This window comes from Montipora foliosa, chromosome 7 (genome assembly GCF_036669935.1).
Source record: "Montipora foliosa isolate CH-2021 chromosome 7, ASM3666993v2, whole genome shotgun sequence".
Taxonomy (NCBI): domain Eukaryota; kingdom Metazoa; phylum Cnidaria; class Anthozoa; order Scleractinia; family Acroporidae; genus Montipora; species Montipora foliosa.
This window is the reverse complement of record NC_090875.1, coordinates 550,494-571,770: the sequence shown is the minus strand read 5'-3', so window position 1 is coordinate 571,770 and position 21,277 is coordinate 550,494. Positions and strand designations below refer to the sequence as shown.

At 49.1% G+C, this 21,277-nt stretch overlaps 15 non-coding genes and 2 pseudogenes across 15 annotated transcripts; 12 read left to right on the top strand and 5 right to left on the bottom strand.

The window, feature by feature from the left end:
* The first annotated feature begins 114 nt into the window (after positions 1-114).
* LOC138012066 (U2 spliceosomal RNA) lies at positions 115-306 on the top strand. The gene has a single exon (XR_011124955.1). It is a non-coding gene; the product is annotated as a U2 spliceosomal RNA (small nuclear RNA).
* Positions 307-501: 195 nt separating this feature from the next.
* On the top strand, positions 502-665 carry LOC138011926 (U1 spliceosomal RNA). Its single transcript, XR_011124827.1, has one exon. It is a non-coding gene; the product is annotated as a U1 spliceosomal RNA (small nuclear RNA).
* Positions 666-1,646: 981 nt separating this feature from the next.
* Positions 1,647-1,764, bottom strand: LOC138011891 (5S ribosomal RNA). Its single transcript, XR_011124800.1, has one exon. It is a non-coding gene; the product is annotated as a 5S ribosomal RNA (ribosomal RNA).
* Positions 1,765-2,030: 266 nt separating this feature from the next.
* On the top strand, positions 2,031-2,222 carry LOC138012023 (U2 spliceosomal RNA). The gene has a single exon (XR_011124914.1). It is a non-coding gene; the product is annotated as a U2 spliceosomal RNA (small nuclear RNA).
* Positions 2,223-2,418: 196 nt separating this feature from the next.
* Positions 2,419-2,581, top strand: LOC138011969 (U1 spliceosomal RNA). The gene has a single exon (XR_011124868.1). It is a non-coding gene; the product is annotated as a U1 spliceosomal RNA (small nuclear RNA).
* Positions 2,582-3,561: 980 nt separating this feature from the next.
* LOC138011915 (5S ribosomal RNA) lies at positions 3,562-3,684 on the bottom strand (annotated as a pseudogene).
* A 268-nt stretch (positions 3,685-3,952) lies between these two features.
* On the top strand, positions 3,953-4,144 carry LOC138012022 (U2 spliceosomal RNA). The gene has a single exon (XR_011124913.1). It is a non-coding gene; the product is annotated as a U2 spliceosomal RNA (small nuclear RNA).
* A 194-nt stretch (positions 4,145-4,338) lies between these two features.
* Positions 4,339-4,502, top strand: LOC138011925 (U1 spliceosomal RNA). The gene has a single exon (XR_011124826.1). It is a non-coding gene; the product is annotated as a U1 spliceosomal RNA (small nuclear RNA).
* Positions 4,503-5,478: 976 nt separating this feature from the next.
* On the bottom strand, positions 5,479-5,597 carry LOC138012152 (5S ribosomal RNA). The gene has a single exon (XR_011125011.1). It is a non-coding gene; the product is annotated as a 5S ribosomal RNA (ribosomal RNA).
* Positions 5,598-11,200: 5,603 nt separating this feature from the next.
* Positions 11,201-11,382, top strand: LOC138012092 (U2 spliceosomal RNA; annotated as a pseudogene).
* Positions 11,383-11,576: 194 nt separating this feature from the next.
* LOC138011924 (U1 spliceosomal RNA) lies at positions 11,577-11,740 on the top strand. Its single transcript, XR_011124825.1, has one exon. It is a non-coding gene; the product is annotated as a U1 spliceosomal RNA (small nuclear RNA).
* Positions 11,741-12,716: 976 nt separating this feature from the next.
* LOC138012103 (5S ribosomal RNA) lies at positions 12,717-12,835 on the bottom strand. Its single transcript, XR_011124980.1, has one exon. It is a non-coding gene; the product is annotated as a 5S ribosomal RNA (ribosomal RNA).
* A 268-nt stretch (positions 12,836-13,103) lies between these two features.
* Positions 13,104-13,295, top strand: LOC138012050 (U2 spliceosomal RNA). The gene has a single exon (XR_011124940.1). It is a non-coding gene; the product is annotated as a U2 spliceosomal RNA (small nuclear RNA).
* Positions 13,296-18,933: 5,638 nt separating this feature from the next.
* Positions 18,934-19,125, top strand: LOC138012141 (U2 spliceosomal RNA). Its single transcript, XR_011125003.1, has one exon. It is a non-coding gene; the product is annotated as a U2 spliceosomal RNA (small nuclear RNA).
* Positions 19,126-19,318: 193 nt separating this feature from the next.
* Positions 19,319-19,482, top strand: LOC138011923 (U1 spliceosomal RNA). The gene has a single exon (XR_011124824.1). It is a non-coding gene; the product is annotated as a U1 spliceosomal RNA (small nuclear RNA).
* Positions 19,483-20,458: 976 nt separating this feature from the next.
* Positions 20,459-20,577, bottom strand: LOC138011987 (5S ribosomal RNA). The gene has a single exon (XR_011124884.1). It is a non-coding gene; the product is annotated as a 5S ribosomal RNA (ribosomal RNA).
* A 266-nt stretch (positions 20,578-20,843) lies between these two features.
* Positions 20,844-21,035, top strand: LOC138012083 (U2 spliceosomal RNA). Its single transcript, XR_011124970.1, has one exon. It is a non-coding gene; the product is annotated as a U2 spliceosomal RNA (small nuclear RNA).
* Positions 21,036-21,277: the final 242 nt, after the last annotated feature.

Below are 21,277 nucleotides of genomic sequence, written 5' to 3'. Positions count from 1 at the left end.
CTTTCAGGTTGGCTTTGGGCATTCCTTCCTTGGCACGGATTGTAATCGGACCCACCACCATATCTCGTGGCCATGAGACTGGGAGCACCTTGTCCGCTGTGAGCATTTACGGGCATCGCTTCTCGGCCTTTTGGCTAAGATCAAGTGTAGTATCTGTTCTTATCAGCTTTAATATCTGATACGCTGCTCATCGAGCAGCTCATATATTAAACTGATTTTGGAACTGGGCCGTGGAAAAGAGGCTTGCCTCGTCCCGGCCACGGGTTGCCTCGGTATAGCACTACCTCCGAGCGTGGCCCACTTCCCTCTGGGGAAGAAAATAATCAAGTGAAAGCAGAACAAATGACCAAGCAACCAACCTTCACATTCTCTTCTCTTTTCTAGGTAGCATAGCAGCGAGTGGACAGCACGACACGACAGGACGAGGAGCACGTGACCCCCATTACCACATGGTATGCGCAGACAAGTTGCGTTTTGCGGTTCCGGAGAGGTTGAAAAGGCATACTTACCTGACGCGGGAGGCACTGTGATCAGGGAGGCAGTCCTCTCAAGGTGAGGCTCTTTCATTGCACTTCGATTGGGTTGACCCTTGCGATTACCCCAAATGTGGGTAACTCGAGCGTATAATTTCTGGTAGTGGGGACCTGCGTTCGCGCTAGTCCCCGCACACCAACCCCCGGTGGCAAAGTTGGCTAATGGGAAGGTTTGTTGGTAACGTTTCAGGCAGGGCAGGGAAGGAGATGCGGTGGCGGGTGTAAGGACTAAGGAGGTGAGTTGTATTTGTGAATTCCACTGCTGAAATTGTAGGTGAATGTTCCGTACTTGGTGCACTGCAAAACTGTGATTTTATTTCTTCATTCTTGGCCGTAGAGAGAGCGAGAGGACGTGTTTATTCAGCCGCATCGATTTCCATCGATAGACGAGTGAGACAAGAAAATGCCAGCGGGTCGAGCTCTTATCCTCGTGCATCGTTTCGAAAACGTAAGTGGATGTGTGTTTGTACTGCTCCATCGCGATAGATTTCTTTTGCGTTGTGTTATGTTGCGTTCTGGAGAGCCCGTTTTGCATTGAGTAACTGAGGACCCGCCAGATCAGTTGGCGTTACATTTCTGTGGCCAACACTTTGTGGTTTCTCTATGTTATCAGTTAATTGGATTGTTATCATAAAAAGTAAATCTTTCATGGTCAGGATAGTGTCTTATCGGCCCTTTGAATACGTACTGTCCGTGTTTGAGCAGGGAACAGTAAGACTTTGAAGTGCGCTACGTCACGTAAGTCACGTTTTCGCAGGATCAATGTTGTAGTGTTGTAGCCTTCGTTGTATGCATATCATCCGGGCTAGGTTACTTCCATCTAATGCATAACAGTGCATGCATTTTTTACTTGTCGTATCCTGTTCTTTGCTCACACGAAAAGATACGTTTCATGTCATAAACGTTGGATTGATAAGATCTCGCGCGCGCGCACGCGCTCCCTTGGGAATACAAGTTCCACTTTCTCGTGTGAACTATTTTGTTTTTTGTTGTATGTCTCATCTTTGACATATCGTTGGCATGTTGTGTTCAAAAAACCTGGTTTGGAATGTTCTTTCATTAAAGGAAACTGAGATTTTTTGAGATAATCAAGTGTACAGAAGGAAAAAGGGAAGCCTACAACACGGGTATTCCCAGGCGGTCTCCCATCCAAGTACTAACCCCGCCCGACAGGGCTTAACTTCGGTGATCGGACGAGAACCGGTGTTTTCCCTGTGGTATGGTCGTAGACAAGTAATTCGCCGTGAAAATTAACTTTGTTAAAGGGAAAATAAAAACGAGGTCAGAGCAAGCACAATGTGCATTTGTCCTCTTGCCGTCAACGCAAGTGCCATGCAATGCTGGTCCTGCTGCCCACTGTACAAGGGCGATCGTTGTGTGCGCCTCGCTTTCAGGTTGGCTTTGGGCATTCCTTCCTTGGCACGGATTGTAATCGGACCACCATATCTCGTGGCCATGAGACTGGGAGCACCTTGTCCGCTGTGAGCATTTACGGGCATCGCTTCTCGGCCTTTTGGCTAAGATCAAGTGTAGTATCTGTTCTTATCAGCTTAATATCTGATACGCTGCTCATCGAGCAGCTCATATATTAAACTGATTTTTGGAACTGGGCCGTGGAAAAGAGGCTTGCCTCGTCCCGGCCACGGGTTGCCTCGGTATAGCACTACCTCCGAGCGTGGCCCACTTCCCTCTGGGGAAGAAATAATCAAGTGAAAGCAGAACAAATGACCAAGCAACCAACCTTCACATTCTCTTCTCTTTTCTAGGTAGCATAGCAGCGAGTGGACAGCACGACACGACAGGACGAGGAGCACGTGACCCCCATTACCACATGGTATGCGCAGACAAGTTTGCGTTTTGCGGTTTCCGGAGAGGTTGAAAAGGCATACTTACCTGACGCGGGAGGCACTGTGATCAGGGAGGCAGTCCTCTCAAGGTGAGGCTCTTTCATTGCACTTCGATTGGGTTGACCCTTGCGATTACCCCAATGTGGGTAACTCGAGCGTATAATTTCTGGTAGTGGGGACCTGCGTTCGCGCTAGTCCCCGCACCAAACCCCGGTGGCAAAGTTGGCTAATGGGGAAGGTTTGTTGGTAACGTTTCAGGCAGGGCAGGGAAGGAGATGCGGTGGCGGTGTAAGGACTAAGGAAGGTGAGTTGTATTTGTGAATTCCACTGCTGAAATTGTAGGTGAATGTTCCGTACTTGGTGCACTGCAAAACTGTGATTTTATTTCTTTCATTCTTGGCCGTAGAGAGAGCGAGAGGACGTGTTTATTCAGCCGCATCGATTTCCATCGATAGACGAGTGAGACAAGAAAAATGCCAGCGGGTCGAGCTCTTATCCTCGTGCATCGTTTCGAAAACGTAAGTGGATGTGTGTTTGTACTGCTCCATCGCGATAGATTTCTTTTGCGTTGTGTTATGTTGCGTTCTGGAGAGCCCGTTTTGCATTGAGTAACTGAGGACCCGCCAGATCAGTTGGCGTTACATTTCTGTGGCCAACACTTTGTGGTTTCTCTATGTTATCAGTTAATTGGATTGTTATCATAAAAAGTAAATCTTTCATGGTCAGGATAGTGTCTTATCGGCCCTTTGAATACGTACTGTCCGTGTTGAGCAGGGAACAGTAAGACTTTGAAGTGCGCTACGTCACGTAAGTCACGTTTTCGCAGGATCAATGTTGTAGTGTTGTAGCCTTCGTTGTATGCATATCATCCGGGCTAGGTTAACTTCCATCTAATGCATAACAGTGCATGCATTTTTTACTTGTCGTATCCTGTTCTTTGCTCACACGAAAAGATACGTTTCATGTCATAAACGTTGGATTGATAAGATCTCGCGCGCACGCGCTCCCTTGGGAATACAAGTTTTCCACTTTTCTCGTGTGAACTATTTTGTTTTTGTTGTATGTCTCATCTTTGACATATCGTTGGCATGTTGTGTTCAAAAAACCTGGTTGGAATGTTCTTTCATTAAAGGAAACTGAGATTTTTTTGAGATAATCAAGTGTACAGAAGGAAAAAGGGAAGCCTACAACACGGGGTATTCCCAGGCGGGTCTCCCATCCAAGTACTAACCCCGCCCGACAGGGCTTAACTTCGGTGATCGGACGAGAACCGTGTTGTTTCCTGTGGTGGTATGGTCGTAGACAAGTAATTCGCCGTGAAAATTAACTTTGTTATAAGGGAAAATAAAAAACGAGGTCAGAGCAAGCACAATGTGCATTTGTCCTCTTGCCGTCAACGCAAGTGCCATGCAATGCTGGTCCTGCTGCCCACTGTACAAGGGCGATCGTTGTGTGCGCCTCGCTTTCAGGTTGGCTTTGGGCATTCCTTCCTTGGCACGGATTGTAATCGGACCACCATATCTCGTGGCCATGAGACTGGGAGCACCTTGTCCGCTGTGAGCATTTACGGGCATCGCTTCTCGGCCTTTTGGCTAAGATCAAGTGTAGTATCTGTTCTTATCAGCTTAATATCTGATACGCTGCTCATCGAGCAGCTCATATATTAAACTGATTTTTGGAACTGGGCCGTGGAAAAGAGGCTTGCCTCGTCCCGGCCACGGGTTGCCTCGGTATAGCACTACCTCCGAGCGTGGCCCACTTCCCTCTGGGGAAGAAATAATCAAGTGAAAGCAGAACAAATGACCAAGCAACCAACCTTCACATTCTCTTCTCTTTTCTAGGTAGCATAGCAGCGAGTGGACAGCACGACACGACAGGACGAGGAGCACGTGACCCCCATTACCACATGGTATGCGCAGACAAGTTGCGTTTTGCGGTTCCGGAGAGGTTGAAAAGGCATACTTACCTGACGCGGGAGGCACTGTGATCAGGGAGGCAGTCCTCTCAAGGTGAGGCTCTTTCATTGCACTTCGATTGGGTTGACCCTTGCGATTACCCCAAATGTGGGTAACTCGAGCGTATAATTTCTGGTAGTGGGGACCTGCGTTCGCGCTAGTCCCCGCACCAAACCCCGGTGGCAAAGTTGGCTAATGGGAAGGTTTGTTGGTAACGTTTCAGGCAGGGCAGGGAAGGAGATGCGGTGGCGGTGTAAGGACTAAGGAAGGTGAGTTGTATTTGTGAATTCCACTGCTGAAATTGTAGGTGAATGTTCCGTACTTGGTGCACTGCAAAACTGTGATTTTATTTCTTTCATTCTTGGCCGTAGAGAGAGCGAGAGGACGTGTTTATTTCAGCCGCATCGATTTCCATCGATAGACGAGTGAGACAAGAAAATGCCAGCGGGTCGAGCTCTTATCCTCGTGCATCGTTTCGAAAACGTAAGTGGATGTGTGTTTGTACTGCTCCATCGCGATAGATTTCTTTTGCGTTGTGTTATGTTGCGTTCTGGAGAGCCCGTTTTGCATTGAGTAACTGAGGACCCGCCAGATCAGTTGGCGTTACATTTCTGTGGCCAACACTTTGTGGTTTCTCTATGTTATCAGTTAATTGGATTGTTATCATAAAAAGTAAATCTTTCATGGTCAGGATAGTGTCTTATCGGCCCTTTGAATACGTACTGTCCGTGTTGAGCAGGGAACAGTAAGACTTTGAAGTGCGCTACGTCACGTAAGTCACGTTTTCGCAGGATCAATGTTGTAGTGTTGTAGCCTTCGTTGTATGCATATCATCCGGGCTAGGTTAACTTCCATCTAATGCATAACAGTGCATGCATTTTTTACTTGTCGTATCCTGTTCTTTGCTCACACGAAAAGATACGTTTCATGTCATAAACGTTGGATTGATAAGATCTCGCGCGCACGCGCTCCCTTGGGAATACAAGTTCCACTTTCTCGTGTGAACTATTTTGTTTTTGTTGTATGTCTCATCTTTGACATATCGTTGGCATGTTGTGTTCAAAAAACCTGGTTTGGAATGTTCTTTCATTAAAGGAAACTGAGATTTTTTGAGATAATCAAGTGTACAGAAGGAAAAAGGGAAGCCTACAACACGGGGTATTCCCAGGCGGTCTCCCATCCAAGTACTAACCCCGCCCGACAGGGCTTAACTTCGGTGATCGGACGAGAACCGGTGTTTTCCCTGTGGTATGGTCGTAGACAAGTAATTCGCCGTGAAAATTAACTTTGTTATAAGGGAAAATAAAAACGAGGTCAGAGCAAGCACAATGTGCATTTGTCCTCTTGCCGTCAACGCAAGTGCCATGCAATGCTGGTCCTGCTGCCCACTGTACAAGGGCGATCGTTGTGTGCGCCTCGCTTTCAGGTTGGCTTTGGGCATTCCTTCCTTGGCACGGATTGTAATCGGACCACCATATCTCGTGGCCATGAGACTGGGAGCACCTTGTCCGCTGTGAGCATTTACGGGCATCGCTTCTCGGCCTTTTGGCTAAGTGTACCAATTGGCCTTAGTGGGAGCTACACTTCGTGGACCTCTTCGTCTGCGCCCCCCAACACTTATGGAAGAAGACTCAACTGCTGCTGTTGCTGACCCTGAAGATGCTAGTACTGCTGAGGTTATCCCCCCCACAATTGTGAGTATGGATGCTGCCGACGCAGATATGAAATGCTGATGCTGATGCTGATGCTGGCGCTGGCCAATGCCACTGTTGAAGTTCCTGAAGTTCCTGATGGTGAAGAAGCCTTCACGCCCGAGCTCTTCTCGCCATTGGAGTCTGAAGTTGTTGTCCCACAAGCGCTGGCTAACATGGCCAAAAGTGGTGTACGTTTCTGTGCTTCTCCTCGTGAGATTTGGTCCCACTCTCCAGACAACCGTGGAGTGGCTCTTAAGAAGGGATTCTCCGTGTTTTTTAAGTTGGACTCTCCTTCCAACAGCCAAAAGATCTTGGGCAGTTTTGATGAAGCTGGCGTTGATATCGACTCCATTGTGTCCATCCAGTATTGCGCTTCTAACAAAAATTGGGTCGTCACCTTTAGATCAGTTGCGGCAAAAGAAGCAGCGCTCCGTATTCCCCACCTCGATATCGAGGGGTCACGTGTTCTTATCGGTGATAGGCAGAATGCTGTAACCTTGGTCAAGCTTTACGAAGCTCCGGTGGAACTCCCGGACTCTGTTCTGATTGGCCGTTTATCCACCTATGGCACTGTTCTTTCTTTTCGTAGGGATCGTTCTGGCGATAGTTTGTTCAATGGGAACCGTACTGCCCGGATGCGTCTCAGCAAGCCCATCCCTTCCTCTGTTCGAGTAGTGGGCGAATTTGTTCGGATCTGGTACCCGGGACAGCCACAGACCTGCAGGCGCTGCGGGGCCCTTGGGCACTTCGCGGCCGTCTGTCGGTCTGTGCGCTGCGCCAACTGCGAAGAGCCTGGCCACTTGTCAAGATCCTGTCCGTGTGACCCTATGTGTTCCATTTGTATGAAGCCTGATCATTCAACAGCTGCGTGCCCGTTCCTTATCCACAGTGCTGATGTAGACCCGTCATCTTCTGGTCCTCGTACGCGTCCTCGTGAGTCTCCCGAGCCCTCTTCCTATGCTGCTGTTGCCTCTCGTCCGCCTGCTCCAGCTCCGGTTCCTGCTGCTCAGCCTCCTCCAGTCAGTAAACCTCCCCAGGTGCAGAGACGCCCCCTAGCTCCGAACCCCCCCGATGCGGCTCATAAGGAATCTAGTGATGCAAGTGATGAATCTAGTAGTGAGGAGTCTGGTTCTGAGTCTGTTTCTGGGTCCTCTCCTCAACAAGGAAAAGGCTGGGATGATCAAGTTGAACGTGAATCTAAAGGATCTGGTAGGACAAGTAGTCATGTTGGCCGCCGTGATCGGGAGCGAGAGCGAGAGCGGGAGCGGGAGCGGGAGCGGGAGCGGGAACGGGAACGGGAACGGGAACGGGAGCGGGAACGTGACCGTGACCGTGACCGTGACCGTGACCGTGACCGTGACCGTGACCGTGACCGTGACCGTGACCGTGAACGTGAACGTGACCGTGATCGTGAGTACCGTCGCGGGCGTGGCCGTTCCCGCAGCCACGACCGTCATCGATCTAGAACTCGATTGCGCGGGGATCATACTTACAGCGAGTCTGAAGGGTGGACCACGGTTGGTAAACGCCACCATTAGTACCAATGCTAAAGCTCCTTTCTCTGAACGTCCGTGGGCTTGTATCACCCACTAAGAGTGACCTGATCCTAAACGAATTATCTCGCCTAAGTTGCGATTTGATCTTATTACAGGAGACTCATGTTTCAAACAAACGTCAAGCTGATACTTTTTCTCGTAAATGGCCCGGTAAATGTTTTTGGTCCTTCGGGACGGGCAGGTCGGCTGGTGTAGCCCTGCTCACCCCTCCGAATTTTCCAGGAACCATCTCTCGCTTTATTTTTGATTCAGATGGTAGAGTCTTAAGTGCATTGGTACTTTTGGGGCAGCAGCGGATTAATGTCATTAATATTTACGCTCCAAACACCGTTACCGGACGCAAGCACTTTTTTCAAAATCTGCATTCCTTTTTTCTATCCCCTATTCGGATAGTGGCCGGTGATTTTAATTGTATCGATAATCCTCTCGACCGTCTTGTCCTAGTTGATGATTCTCTTCCTGATAAGTCAGTCCTTAAATCCTTCATTTCAGACTGTTCTCTTGTTGATATTTGGCGCAGACGGAACCCTCGTGGTGTTTCCTTCACTTGGGCCAATACCGGCTATTCTCAAGCTTCGCGCCTCGATCGCTTTTTGATTTCTCGTTCCCTTGTTCCGCACGTTCGAACCTCCGATGTAATGCCGTGTGTTTTTTCGGACCACGATTTTGTTCGTCTATTTTTGTCTCTCGACAATTTTTCTTGTCCCCGTAGCGGTGTTTGGCGGTTTAATACAAGTTTCTTGTCCGATGAGTCTTTTAAGAGCAAAATGTCTGCGTTTATTGCTTCCTTTAAGGAGCGTGTCTCCGACTTCGATTCCCTTGGTGCTTGGTGGGAGGCTTTAAAACTTGGCATTCGTAGGTTTTGTATCGAGTTTTGCGTTAATAAACAAAGGCAGATTAATAGTGAACGCAGTTCTTTGACCAAGCGCTTGATCCACGCAAAGAACTCTCTGGCCTCTGGTGGCTCCCAGGCCGCTTCTGAGGTCAGGGATCTTGAAAGCGCCCTCTCTTCCCTGGTTTCCCAGGAAGCGGAGGGCGCAAAAATTCGTTCACGTGCCAAGTGGGTTGAAGAAGGAGAACGGCCGACTAGATATTTTTTCCGCCTCGAGAAAAAACGTGCTGAAAAGAATTCCATGGACTGCCTTCTGGATGCCAATGGCGTCGAGAAGACGTCCCAACACGATTTGGAATTAGTCCTTGTAGATTTCTATAAGTCATTGTTTGCCAAGGATACCTTGGATCTTTCTGTTCAAATGGATTTAATTAATGACCTAGACCTTTCTCTGTCGAATGCTGAACGAGAGAGCTGTGAGGGGGAGTTGACAAAAGACGAGCTTTTTTCGGCTGTTAGCGGTCTTCAAACCGGCAAGTCCCCAGGGTCTGATGGTCTCCCAACCGAATTTTATGTTGCTTTCTGGGGGATCTTGGTGATGCCCTTGCTCGTGTTTTGAATGAGGGCTTTCATCGGGGTTCCCTCATTGACTCTCAGCGAGAGGGCCTCTTGCGTCTGATACACAAGAAAGACGATAAGCGCATGCCGAAAAACTGGCGCCCCATCTCTTTGCTAAATACCGATTATAAAATCGCTTCTAAGGCTATTACCGAGCGTCTCAAGCCTGTAATGTGTTCTATTGTTCATCGCGATCAGTCGTGCTCTGTAGTTGGGAGATCTATCTTCTCTAATCTCCTTCTGATTCGTGACACCCTCGACATGATTAGTAAAACTAACGAATCTGGAATACTTGTGACCTTAGACCAAGAAAAGGCCTTTGACCGTGTCGACCACGCCTTTCTCATGCGCGTTTTGTCTAAGTTCGGTTTTGGTCCCTCTTTTTGTCAATGGGTGAGTCTCTTTTATAACAATGTCTTTTCGCGCATTATTTGTAACGGGTCTCTTTCCGCCCCTGTTTTTTTGGGAAGGGGTGTTAGGCAGGGTTGTCCCCTCTCCCCCCTTTTATACGTGCTGGTTTCTGAAATCCTGTCTACCCAAATTCGAAAATGTCCGGACATTGTTGGCTTTCTCCTCCTTGGTGCGGCTGGCTTACAATTTAAGATTTCTCAGTACGCTGACGATGCAACTTGCTTTTTGAAATCGGAAAGTTCCCTATGTCACCTTTTGCGAGTGGTTCGCAGGTTTGAAATAGCTTCGGGAGCAAAACTTAACACGACTAAGACCGAGGCTATGTGGCTTGGGAGGTGGAGGGCGAACGGTGCCTCCCCCTTTGGTTTAAAGTGGGTCTCTAAAATTAGGATATTGGGTGTTTTCTTTTCTAACGGTCTGGTTTCTGTCGAGTCAGACAACTGGAAACCTAAGCTAGATAAGCTCGAAAATGTTATCAATTTGTGGAGACAAAGGGAACTTTCTTTTGTTGGCCGCACAATGATTATTAATGTCCTCGGGGCGAGTAGGTTTTGGCACGTTGCCAAAATCCTCGCACCTCCGCGATGGGTGTGTGACCGCTACAAACGTCTTGTTTGGCCTTTCATTTGGAAAGGCAAAATGGAGAACGTGAGTCGACAGCGCTGCTGTGCACCTTTGTCTTCTGGCGGCCTTGGTGTCGTCGACTTTCAGACCAAGTGTGCCAGCCTGCGTCTGTCCTGTTTTTTAAGTCTTCGAGATGACTTCGGTTCTGATAAATGGCATTTTTTGGCCCGCTTCTTTCTTGGGAATTGTCTTTTTAAGTTTGATCCTCGCTTCTCTTTCGCGAGCAATTCCGTCCCTTCTTCTTCGGATCCCTCCCTGTGTTACCGTCAGTGTCTTGCTTTGTTTCAGTCTCTGTTTGAGCGTCATGGGTCTGTGCCTGATGATTTATCTTGTAAGAACATTTATTCCTTGTTGTCTGTATTTCCGTCCCCTGCTCCAACATGCGCTAGTTTTTGGGGAGCCGTTGTTGGCCGCCCCATAATCCGGTGGGTGTCCGTGTGGCGAAAGTCTCGTCTTAAGTTTATCGAGAATTATAAATGTGATGTTCTCTGGCTCCTCTTACATAATGCAGTTCGGGTGCGATATAACCTCAAGGTTTGGGGTTATATTGCCTCCGACCGTTGTGCTGTTTGTTCTCGTATTGAATCCCCTTGTCATTGTTTTGTTGCATGTCGTAGGGTCGTTCATGTCTGGAATTTCTTTACGCCCTTTCTCTCTCGTCTCCTTGGTTCTCCCTTTGTGCTGTCCTTTTCTTCTGTTTTGTTTCCCTTGTCCCCTATTTCGTCGTCCGCGGGGCACCGTCTGTCTAGTTATCTCATTGCGACTATCGTTTACTTCGTTTGGCTGGCGCGTAACCTTGCGACTTTTCGAAACAGCTCTCTTGGCTCACGTTCTATTATTAACATGATTATTAAAGATATTAAGTTGCGTATCTTAGGCGAACCTGTCTCTAGAGTTAAAGATTTTTGGTCGACCGGTAGTGTAATCTGTTCTGTTGATTGTAACGGTCGTCCTATTTTTCACTTTTAGTTCTTTTTGTTCATTAGATAGTTCAGGTAGGCAATTGCACCTTGCACCTTGCTTTGAGATGGACTCTGTTTACCTTTTTGCACCGACGCACTGTAATTATTAGCCGCTCTAGTACCTTCTTGTAATCAGGTCTTTTTACCTGGGCCCTTAGGCCCTTGTAAATAAAATTTTATCAAAAAAAAAAAAAAATCTGTTCTTATCAGCTTAATATCTGATACGCTGCTCATCGAGCAGCTCATATATTAAACTGATTTTTGGAACTGGGCCGTGGAAAAGAGGCTTGCCTCGTCCCGGCCACGGGTTGCCTCGGTATAGCACTACCTCCGAGCGTGGCCCACTTCCCTCTGGGGAAGAAATAATCAAGTGAAAGCAGAACAAATGACCAAGCAACCAACCTTCACATTCTCTTCTCTTTTCTAGGTAGCATAGCAGCGAGTGGACAGCACGACACGACAGGACGAGGAGCACGTGACCCCCATTACCACATGGTATGCGCAGACAAGTTGCGTTTTGCGGTTCCGGAGAGGTTGAAAAGGCATACTTACCTGACGCGGGAGGCACTGTGATCAGGGAGGCAGTCCTCTCAAGGTGAGGCTCTTTCATTGCACTTCGATTGGGTTGACCCTTGCGATTACCCCAAATGTGGGTAACTCGAGCGTATAATTTCTGGTAGTGGGGACCTGCGTTCGCGCTAGTCCCCGCACCAAACCCCGGTGGCAAAGTTGGCTAATGGGAAGGTTTGTTGGTAACGTTTCAGGCAGGGCAGGAAGGAGATGCGGTGGCGGTGTAAGGACTAAGGAAGGTGAGTTGTATTTGTGAATTCCACTGCTGAAATTGTAGGTGAATGTTCCGTACTTGGTGCACTGCAAAACTGTGATTTTATTTCTTTCATTCTTGGCCGTAGAGAGAGCGAGAGGACGTGTTTATTTCAGCCGCATCGATTTCCATCGATAGACGAGTGAGACAAGAAAATGCCAGCGGGTCGAGCTCTTATCCTCGTGCATCGTTTCGAAAACGTAAGTGGATGTGTGTTTGTACTGCTCCATCGCGATAGATTTCTTTTGCGTTGTGTTATGTTGCGTTCTGGAGAGCCCGTTTTGCATTGAGTAACTGAGGACCCGCCAGATCAGTTGGCGTTACATTTCTGTGGCCAACACTTTGTGGTTTCTCTATGTTATCAGTTAATTGGATTGTTATCATAAAAAGTAAATCTTTCATGGTCAGGATAGTGTCTTATCGGCCCTTTGAATACGTACTGTCCGTGTTGAGCAGGGAACAGTAAGACTTTGAAGTGCGCTACGTCACGTAAGTCACGTTTTCGCAGGATCAATGTTGTAGTGTTGTAGCCTTCGTTGTATGCATATCATCCGGGCTAGGTTAACTTCCATCTAATGCATAACAGTGCATGCATTTTTTACTTGTCGTATCCTGTTCTTTGCTCACACGAAAAGATACGTTTCATGTCATAAACGTTGGATTGATAAGATCTCGCGCGCACGCGCTCCCTTGGGAATACAAGTTCCACTTTCTCGTGTGAACTATTTTGTTTTTGTTGTATGTCTCATCTTTGACATATCGTTGGCATGTTGTGTTCAAAAAAACCTGGTTTGGAATGTTCTTTCATTAAAGGAAACTGAGATTTTTTGAGATAATCAAGTGTACAGAAGGAAAAAGGGAAGCCTACAACACGGGGTATTCCCAGGCGGTCTCCCATCCAAGTACTAACCCCGCCCGACAGGGCTTAACTTCGGTGATCGGACGAGAACCGGTGTTTTCCCTGTGGTATGGTCGTAGACAAGTAATTCGCCGTGAAAATTAACTTTGTTATAAGGGAAAATAAAAACGAGGTCAGAGCAAGCACAATGTGCATTTGTCCTCTTGCCGTCAACGCAAGTGCCATGCAATGCTGGTCCTGCTGCCCACTGTACAAGGGCGATCGTTGTGTGCGCCTCGCTTTCAGGTTGGCTTTGGGCATTCCTTCCTTGGCACGGATTGTAATCGGACCACCATATCTCGTGGCCATGAGACTGGGAGCACCTTGTCCGCTGTGAGCATTTACGGGCATCGGCTTCTCGGCCTTTTGGCTAAGATCAAGTGTAGTATCTGTTCTTATCAGCTTAATATCTGATACGCTGCTCATCGAGCAGCTCATATATTAAACTGATTTTTGGAACTGGGCCGTGGAAAAGAGGCTTGCCTCGTCCCGGCCACGGGTTGCCTCGGTATAGCACTACCTCCGAGCGTGGCCCACTTCCCTCTGGGGAAGAAATAATCAAGTGAAAGCAGAACAAATGACCAAGCAACCAACCTTCACATTTCTCTTCTCTTTTCTAGGTAGCATAGCAGCGAGTGGACAGCACGACACGACAGGACGAGGAGCACGTGACCCCCATTACCACATGGTATGCGCAGACAAGTTGCGTTTTTGCGGTTCCGGAGAGGTTGAAAAGGCATACTTACCTGACGCGGGTTTTTATTATCTGCCAGGTTCGTGCCTTTCCTTGTGGTACGCGTAAGTTCCGTATTGGAATTGGAGTGTGGGGACAAGCGTTTTTGGGATTTGTGGTAAGATTTTTGATTCCTGAGTTTTACTGGTGACCCTCCTGGGGACTTATGCTTGGCGTCCTGCCATAACCCAGGGTAGCCAGTCTTTCTGTTCCCTTCCTGGGAGCTTTGCTTTCCGGGGGGACTGTTTTTTCTCTTTTTCCCTTTTCATCATGCCTCTTGCGGCCTTTAAGAGGACAGTAGTCCTCGACCTTTCCGATGTTCCAACCTCTGTTCCCAGGGCGGAACTTGTTACAGCCATCAAGGGAAAGTTCACCCCCTTTGTGATTGACAGTATTCAGTTTGTTCCCGTAAAACTGGTTCAGATTACTTTCGCTGACCCAAAATGTAAAAATATTGTTGAAGGTTATGATTTTGTCACTTTAGCTGGTGCTAAGTGCAAAGTCATGTATGCTGGGCCTCGAGCTCAAAATGTTATGTTGTATCACTATCCCTTTGAGGAGAGTGATGATCGCCTCCGGCCCTACTTTTCCTCGTACGGGAAGGTGGAGACGATAAGGCACCAGCATTACCCGGGTGACCCTGCAATCTGCACTGGAGCCCGTATCATCAAAATGGTTCGTTCTGGCCGGATCCCTCGTAATCTGGACATTGCTGGATATAAATGTAAGGTGTGGTATGTGGGTCAGCCGGCCGAATGTGATATCTGTCGTGGGGAACACCTCACCAAAAACTGTGACTTGCGCGGGAAGTGCCGCAGGTGTCGGGAGCCTGGTCACATGGCCAGGGATTGCCCAACCCCCCCAATGCCTGGGGGAACCCACCATCTTCGCCTGCGACCCCCGCCCATCCGTCCGCTTCACTTGTTGTTGGTGCCACTCCCCCGGAGTCGCTGCCTCCCCTCCTGGATGTCAGTTCTGGTCCTGAGGACCTTCCCACTTCTCCTGCAAGCTCTGACCATGAGGACTCTGGGGACGAGGGGGTAACCCTTCGTCCTCCTGCCCCCACGCAACCTGGTATTTCAAGTTGGGGTTCCCACACCGACCTCAGGGACAATGAGTTATCCCCCCTGGTACTCCACCCATGGCCTCTCCTGCCACCAGTAAATGTTAAGGAGGGTGCGGCCCTCCCTAAAACGGTAATGGTGGGTCCTCGACGCGCGTGCAGGTGGCTGCCTCCCCCGCCGCTGCGTCTGATGGTTTGGCTGCGCCACAGAGTAATACAATGTTAACACTAGTAGTAACGTAGTTGGTGTAATGGACAATACTACTATAGTTAATGGAAAAGAAATGGAAATGGATAATAGTAATAATGTAGTTACTGGAAAAGAAATGACAAATAATGCTGTAGTTAATGGAAAAGAAATGGAAATGGATAATAGTAATAATGGAAAAGAAATGGATACGAATGATAATGAACTAGTTAATGAGACTGAATACAGTCAAAGTATATTTAGTGACGATGACCCTTTAACGGGCATCAATGTAACCCCTGTAAATACCCCACAGGTTCTATCTCTGTCTCCCGTAATGGTTAACGAGGTCGAGCTGACTGATTCACCAGTCACTAAGCGTGGACTTTCGGATGTTGAGGCTTCCTCTGATGATCAGGTCAAGTCTAAGAAGAAAGCGAAGAAACCTCTTCCTGGTTCTGCGGTCCCCGGCCGCTCGAAGTCTGGAAAGGGCAGGGAGTCTGGGAGGGCTGTTCATTCTGGCCTTCCCTCCTTGGCTCCCCCTGCCCCGGTTCGGAGCCGTCGCTCCTAGTTGTGCTGTCTCTCTCTTTCTTCTCAGTTATGGCTCTCTCTATCCTCTCCTTAAACACCAATGGTCTCAGGGACTCGTCCAAGCGCGCTGGTGTTCTGCACTGGTTACGTTCCTTTCCTCAGGTCCCTGACATTGTCTGCCTACAAGAGGGCCCACTGCTCTTCAGACAGTGAATGTCAGTCTGGTTTCGTTCATCTGGTTTTAATGCAGTTGCTTCTGTTGGCTCTGCACACTCTTGTGGTTGCATCATTTTATTCCGCCCCACGGTCACCCTTACGAGCTCTTGGTGTGACACCGCTGGGCGTGTTGTTTTTTGCCACTTTACCCATTCTGGGCACCCGTTTCGTATCTGCTGTCTCTACGCCCCCAATCGCAACCCAGCCCGTGACGACTTCCTGGACGACGTCTCGTCTTGGGTTGATCCCACCTATCCGACCTTCCTTGCCGGGGACTTTAACACTGTGTTCGACCGCGCCCTCGATCGTCGGGGCTCCAATGTCTCTGACACTTCCCGCGAAAGTACTGCTACCTTAAAACGTCTTTTTGACTCCTGCTGTTGTCTGGACATTTGGAGGCACCTGCATCCTTCCGATTCTGCCTTCTCTTGGACTCGCTCAGACGGCCTTATGGCCTCCCGTATTGATCTCATTGGTGCCCCGTACTCCTGTTACCATCAGTCTTGACTTGCGATATTATTCCTTGTCCGTTTTCGGATCACTGTGGTGTGGTGCTTTCTTGTAGTGTCCCAGACATTGCTGCTCCTGGGACAGTTTCTGGAAGCTCAACATTTCTGTCCTCAATGATGAGGACTATATCCAGCATATCACTAATTTTTGGTCCGTTTGGAGGCAGTCCATGCTGTCCTTCCCGTCACTAGCTAAGTGGTGGGATAAGGGCAAGAGCCAAATCAAAGGCCTCACAATTAAATATTGCGCTGAGCGCTCGAAAGAAAACATCGCAGTGTCGAGACCTCCTTGGCCGACTAGCTGGGCATCTTAAGAACCGTGTTGATGCCGGTTTCACCTCCTGTGTTGAGCCGTACCATTCTACCCTGTCTGCCCTTGCTGCCCTAGACCTCGAGGCAGCTCGGGGAGCCCAAGTCCGTGCTCGGGCCAATGGGTTGAGGAAGGTGAAACCTCCTCGGCCTTTTTCTTCCGTCTGGAAAAGAAGCGTGCCGCCGACCGACTTATTTCAGCACTTCGATGCGATGATGGCACAGTGGTCTCGAGTTCAAAGGACCTATGCCAGGCTTTTGCTTCCTTTTATTCTAACTTGTTTAGTGCCGAGCCTACTGACGGGGACGTGGCTCTTTCCCTGCTCGACGCCCTCACCTCCACCTTGTCCGCCGACCAGGCTCAACAGTGTGATGGTCCTCTCCAGTCGGAGGAGTGTTATACTGCTTTATGTGGGATGGCTCGAGGCAAGACCCCGGGCTTGGATGGCCTCCCTATGGAGTTTTATGTCAAATTCTGGCCGGTGCTCGGACAGGACCTCGTGCTCGTCCTGAACTCATGTTATGAGGCTGGCACTCTCAGCCTCTCTCAGCGTCGAGGCATCATTTCTCTCATCTTTAAGACGGGTGACCGGCTGAACCCTCGTAACTGGCGGCCAATTTCCCTCCTTAGTGTGGACTACAAGCTCGCTGCCCGCGTCATCGCTGGGCGTCTCCTGAAGGTTATTCATGCCGTGGTGGCTGAGGATCAAACCTGTGGTGTCCCCGGTCGTTATATTGGTGAGAACGTCGCTTATCTCCGAGACATGGTCCATTACGCCACGCAATCCGGGTCTCCTTGTGCCATCCTCTCGCTCGACCAAGAAAAAGCGTTTGATCGCGTTGATTGGTCCTTTCTGCATGCCACCCTCTGCAGAATGGGTTTCCAAACCTCCTTTCTGCGCTGGATCCGCCTTTTCTATAATGCTGTTCAGAGTGCTGTCATTGTTAACGGTCATGTCTCAAACTTTTTCAGTCTCACACGGGGGGTGCGTCAAGGCTGCCCCCTCGCACCTTTGCTGTATGTTATGGTCGCTGAGGTCTTGGCCGCCAATATTCGAGCAAATCCCGCCATTACTGGACCTTTGCTGCCTGGACTGCCCTCACCGCTCTCTCCAATTTCCCAGTACGCGGATGACACATCGCTCATCTTGTCCTCCGATGCCTCCATTAGGGCTGTTTTTGACACCTACACAAGGTATGAGCTTGGTTCTGGATCCAAGCTCAACCTGACAAAGTCTCGCGGCTTGTGGCTGGGGTCTTGGGCTGGCCGAACTGACCCCCCTGTCCCTCTCGACTGGACATCTTCTAAGCTTAAAATCCTCGGAGTCTTCATTGGCCCGCATGACATTGATGAACTAATTGGCGGCCTCGGATAGAGGCTGTGGAACGCGTCCTCTCCTCCTGGCGTCAGCGCTCCTTGTCTTTTCATGGCAAGGCTTTGGTCATCAATTGCCTGGCCCTCGCCAGGGTTTGGTATGTGGCATCCCTGGTCCACATGCCCCCCTGGGTACTTAAAGAACTTAACTCCCTTGTTTTCTCATTCTTCTGGAAAACCAAGCGGGAGCTCGTTGCACGTGCTGTGGTCGTTCAGCCCACATCGCTGGGAGGTTTCTCGGTGGTGGACATTAAGCTCAAGGTTTGGTCGCTTCTGGGTCAGTGGGTCAAACGGTCTACTTTGTCCTCGTCAAGCTGGTCCTCCTTTGTGTCGTACTGGTTTCAATCGTGTTTTGCTGCCTCCTCTCTTGATGTTTTCTCCCGTCCCGCTGCCTTCGACAGGTCCCTGTTACCGCCATTTTACTCCTCTTTGCTTTTGGCCTGGGAGTCGCTTGGTGGCTCTTTTTCCCCCTCCCGGGGAACTTTGGTTTTCGCATCCTCTGACCCTCACGTTGTCGCCTCCGTGGCTTTTTTTCTCTGCCAAAGTCGGTTACCAGTTTCTTTTATCCTGTTCCTCTGTCACACCGCACTGTGTAGTTAAGTTCTTTCCCTCCTTTGGGGACCTTTACTGGTATGATACGTGGCGCCAGTTCCACTTCTTTGATTTTGACCGCTTTGTTGTTGATTTCTCCTGGAAGGTAGCTCATGGTGTGATTTACACTGCTGAGCGTCTTCTCTCTTTTGGTTTATCTGTCTCCTCCGCTTGTTTTTGTGGTCCTGTCGTCGAGTCACTGTCGCATTTGCTCTTTGTGTGTCCCCTTGCTCAAAGTGTTGTTGGTTGGCTACAGTCCCTCCTTTTTCATTTCTCGCCTATGTGTCCTGTGCTTGAGCGTCGCCATTTACTTTTTGGTTTCAATTCCACTGAGCTTCACGCAGTGCCCAAAGTCTTCAGTTACCTGTTGTGTGCCTGTAAGTTTCACATCTGGCTGGCCCGCAATGACTACCGCTTTCGTTCTGTCAACCTGGGGCCCTCGCCGTCATTGAGGGAGCAAAGGCCCGTGTCAAGTTCCACCTCCCCTTGCTCTTCAAGCGTTTTTCAACCCGGAGACGTCGACGTTATTTTGCCCGCCAGTGGGGGGCGGATGGAGTCATCGCCTCTATGTTTCCAACAAGCTCGTTTTTCGCTTCGGGCCACCTGCTTAATTCACCCTCTGTACCACCTGATTTGCTTAGTTTTATTTCGCCTCTGTCGCCTAATACTGGTGACCAATGCCTCAGGCGTTGGATGAGTCTGTCGACTGGTGACCTTTGGTCTGCCATTCACGCTGCTCATCGAGCAGCTCATATATTAAACTGATTTTTGGAACTGGGCCGTGGAAAAGAGGCTTGCCTCGTCCCGGCCACGGGTTTGCCTCGGTATAGCACTACCTCCGAGCGTGGCCCACTTCCCTCTGGGGAAGAAATAATCAAGTGAAAGCAGAACAAATGACCAAGCAACCAACCTTCACATTCTCTTCTCTTTTCTAGGTAGCATAGCAGCGAGTGGACAGCACGACACGACAGACGAGGAGCACGTGACCCCCATTACCACATGGTATGCGCAGACAAGTTGCGTTTTGCGGTTCCGGAGAGGTTGAAAAGGCATACTTACCTGACGCGGGAGGCACTGTGATCAGGGAGGCAGTCCTCTCAAGGTGAGGCTCTTTCATTGCACTTCGATTGGGTTGACCCTTGCGATTACCCCAAATGTGGGTAACTCGAGCGTATAATTTCTGGTAGTGGGGACCTGCGTTCGCGCTAGTCCCCGCACCAAACCCCGGTGGCAAAGTTGGCTAATGGGAAGGTTTGTTGGTAACGTTTCAGGCAGGGCAGGGAAGGAGATGCGGTGGCGGTGTAAGGACTAAGGAAGGTGAGTTGTATTTGTGAATTCCACTGCTGAAATTGTAGGTGAATGTTCCGTACTTGGTGCACTGCAAAACTGTGATTTTATTTCTTTCATTCTTGGCCGTAGAGAGAGCGAGAGGACGTGTTTATTTCAGCCGCATCGATTTCCATCGATAGACGAGTGAGACAAGAAAATGCCAGCGGGTCGAGCTCTTATCCTCGTGCATCGTTTCGAAAACGTAAGTGGATGTGTGTTTGTACTGCTCCATCGCGATAGATTTCTTTTGCGTTGTGTTATGTTGCGTTCTGGAGAGCCCGTTTTGCATTGAGTAACTGAGGACCCGCCAGATCAGTTGGCGTTACATTTCTGTGGCCAACACTTTGTGGTTTCTCTATGTTATCAGTTAATTGGATTGTTATCATAAAAAAGTAAATCTTTCATGGTCAGGATAGTGTCTTATCGGCCCTTTGAATACGTACTGTCCGTGTTGAGCAGGGAACAGTAAGACTTTGAAGTGCGCTACGTCACGTAAGTCACGTTTTCGCAGGATCAATGTTGTATGTTGTAGCCTTCGTTGTATGCATATCATCCGGGCTAGGTTAACTTCCATCTAATGCATAACAGTGCATGCATTTTTTACTTGTCGTATCCTGTTCTTTGCTCACACGAAAAGATACGTTTCATGTCATAAACGTTGGATTGATAAGATCTCGCGCGCACGCGCTCCCTTGGGAATACAAGTTCCACTTTCTCGTGTGAACTATTTTGTTTTTGTTGTATGTCTCATCTTTGACATATCGTTGGCATGTTGTGTTCAAAAAACCTGGTTTGGAATGTTCTTTCATTAAAGGAAACTGAGATTTTTTGAGATAATCAAGTGTACAGAAGGAAAAAGGGAAGCCTACAACACGGGGTATTCCCAGGCGGTCTCCCATCCAAGTACTAACCCCGCCCGACAGGGCTTAACTTCGGTGATCGGACGAGAACCGGTGTTTTCCCTGTGGTATGGTCGTAGACAAGTAATTCGCCGTGAAAATTAACTTTGTTATAAGGGAAAATAAAAACGAGGTCAGAGCAAGCACAATGTGCATTTGTCCTCTTGCCGTCAACGCAAGTGCCATGCAATGCTGGTCCTGCTGCCCACTGTACAAGGGCGATCGTTGTGTGCGCCTCGCTTTCAGGTTGGCTTTGGGCATTCCTTCCTTGGCACGGATTGTATCGGACCACCATATCTCGTGGCCATGAGACTGGGAGCACCTTGTCCGCTGTGAGCATTTACGGGCATCGCTTCTCGCCTTTTGGCTAAGATCAAGTGTAGTTTCTGTTCTTATCAGCTTAGTGTCGGGTACGTTGCGCATGGAGCAGCTCATAAATTAAACTGATTTTTGGAACTGGGCCGTGGAAAAGAGGCTTGCCTCGTCCCGGCCACGGGTTTGCCTCGGTATAGCACTACCTCCGAGCGTGGCCCACTTCCCTCTGGGGAAGAAATAATCAAGTGAAAGCAGAACAAATGACAAGCAACCAACCTTCACATTCTCTTCTCTTTTCTAGTAGCATAGCAGCGAGTGGACAGCACGACACGACAGGACGAGGAGCACGTGACCCCCATTACCACATGGTATGCGCAGACAAGTTCGTTTGGCGGTTCCGGAGAGGTTGAAAAGGCATACTTACCTGACGCGGGAGGCACTGTGATCAGGGAGGCAGTCCTCTCAAG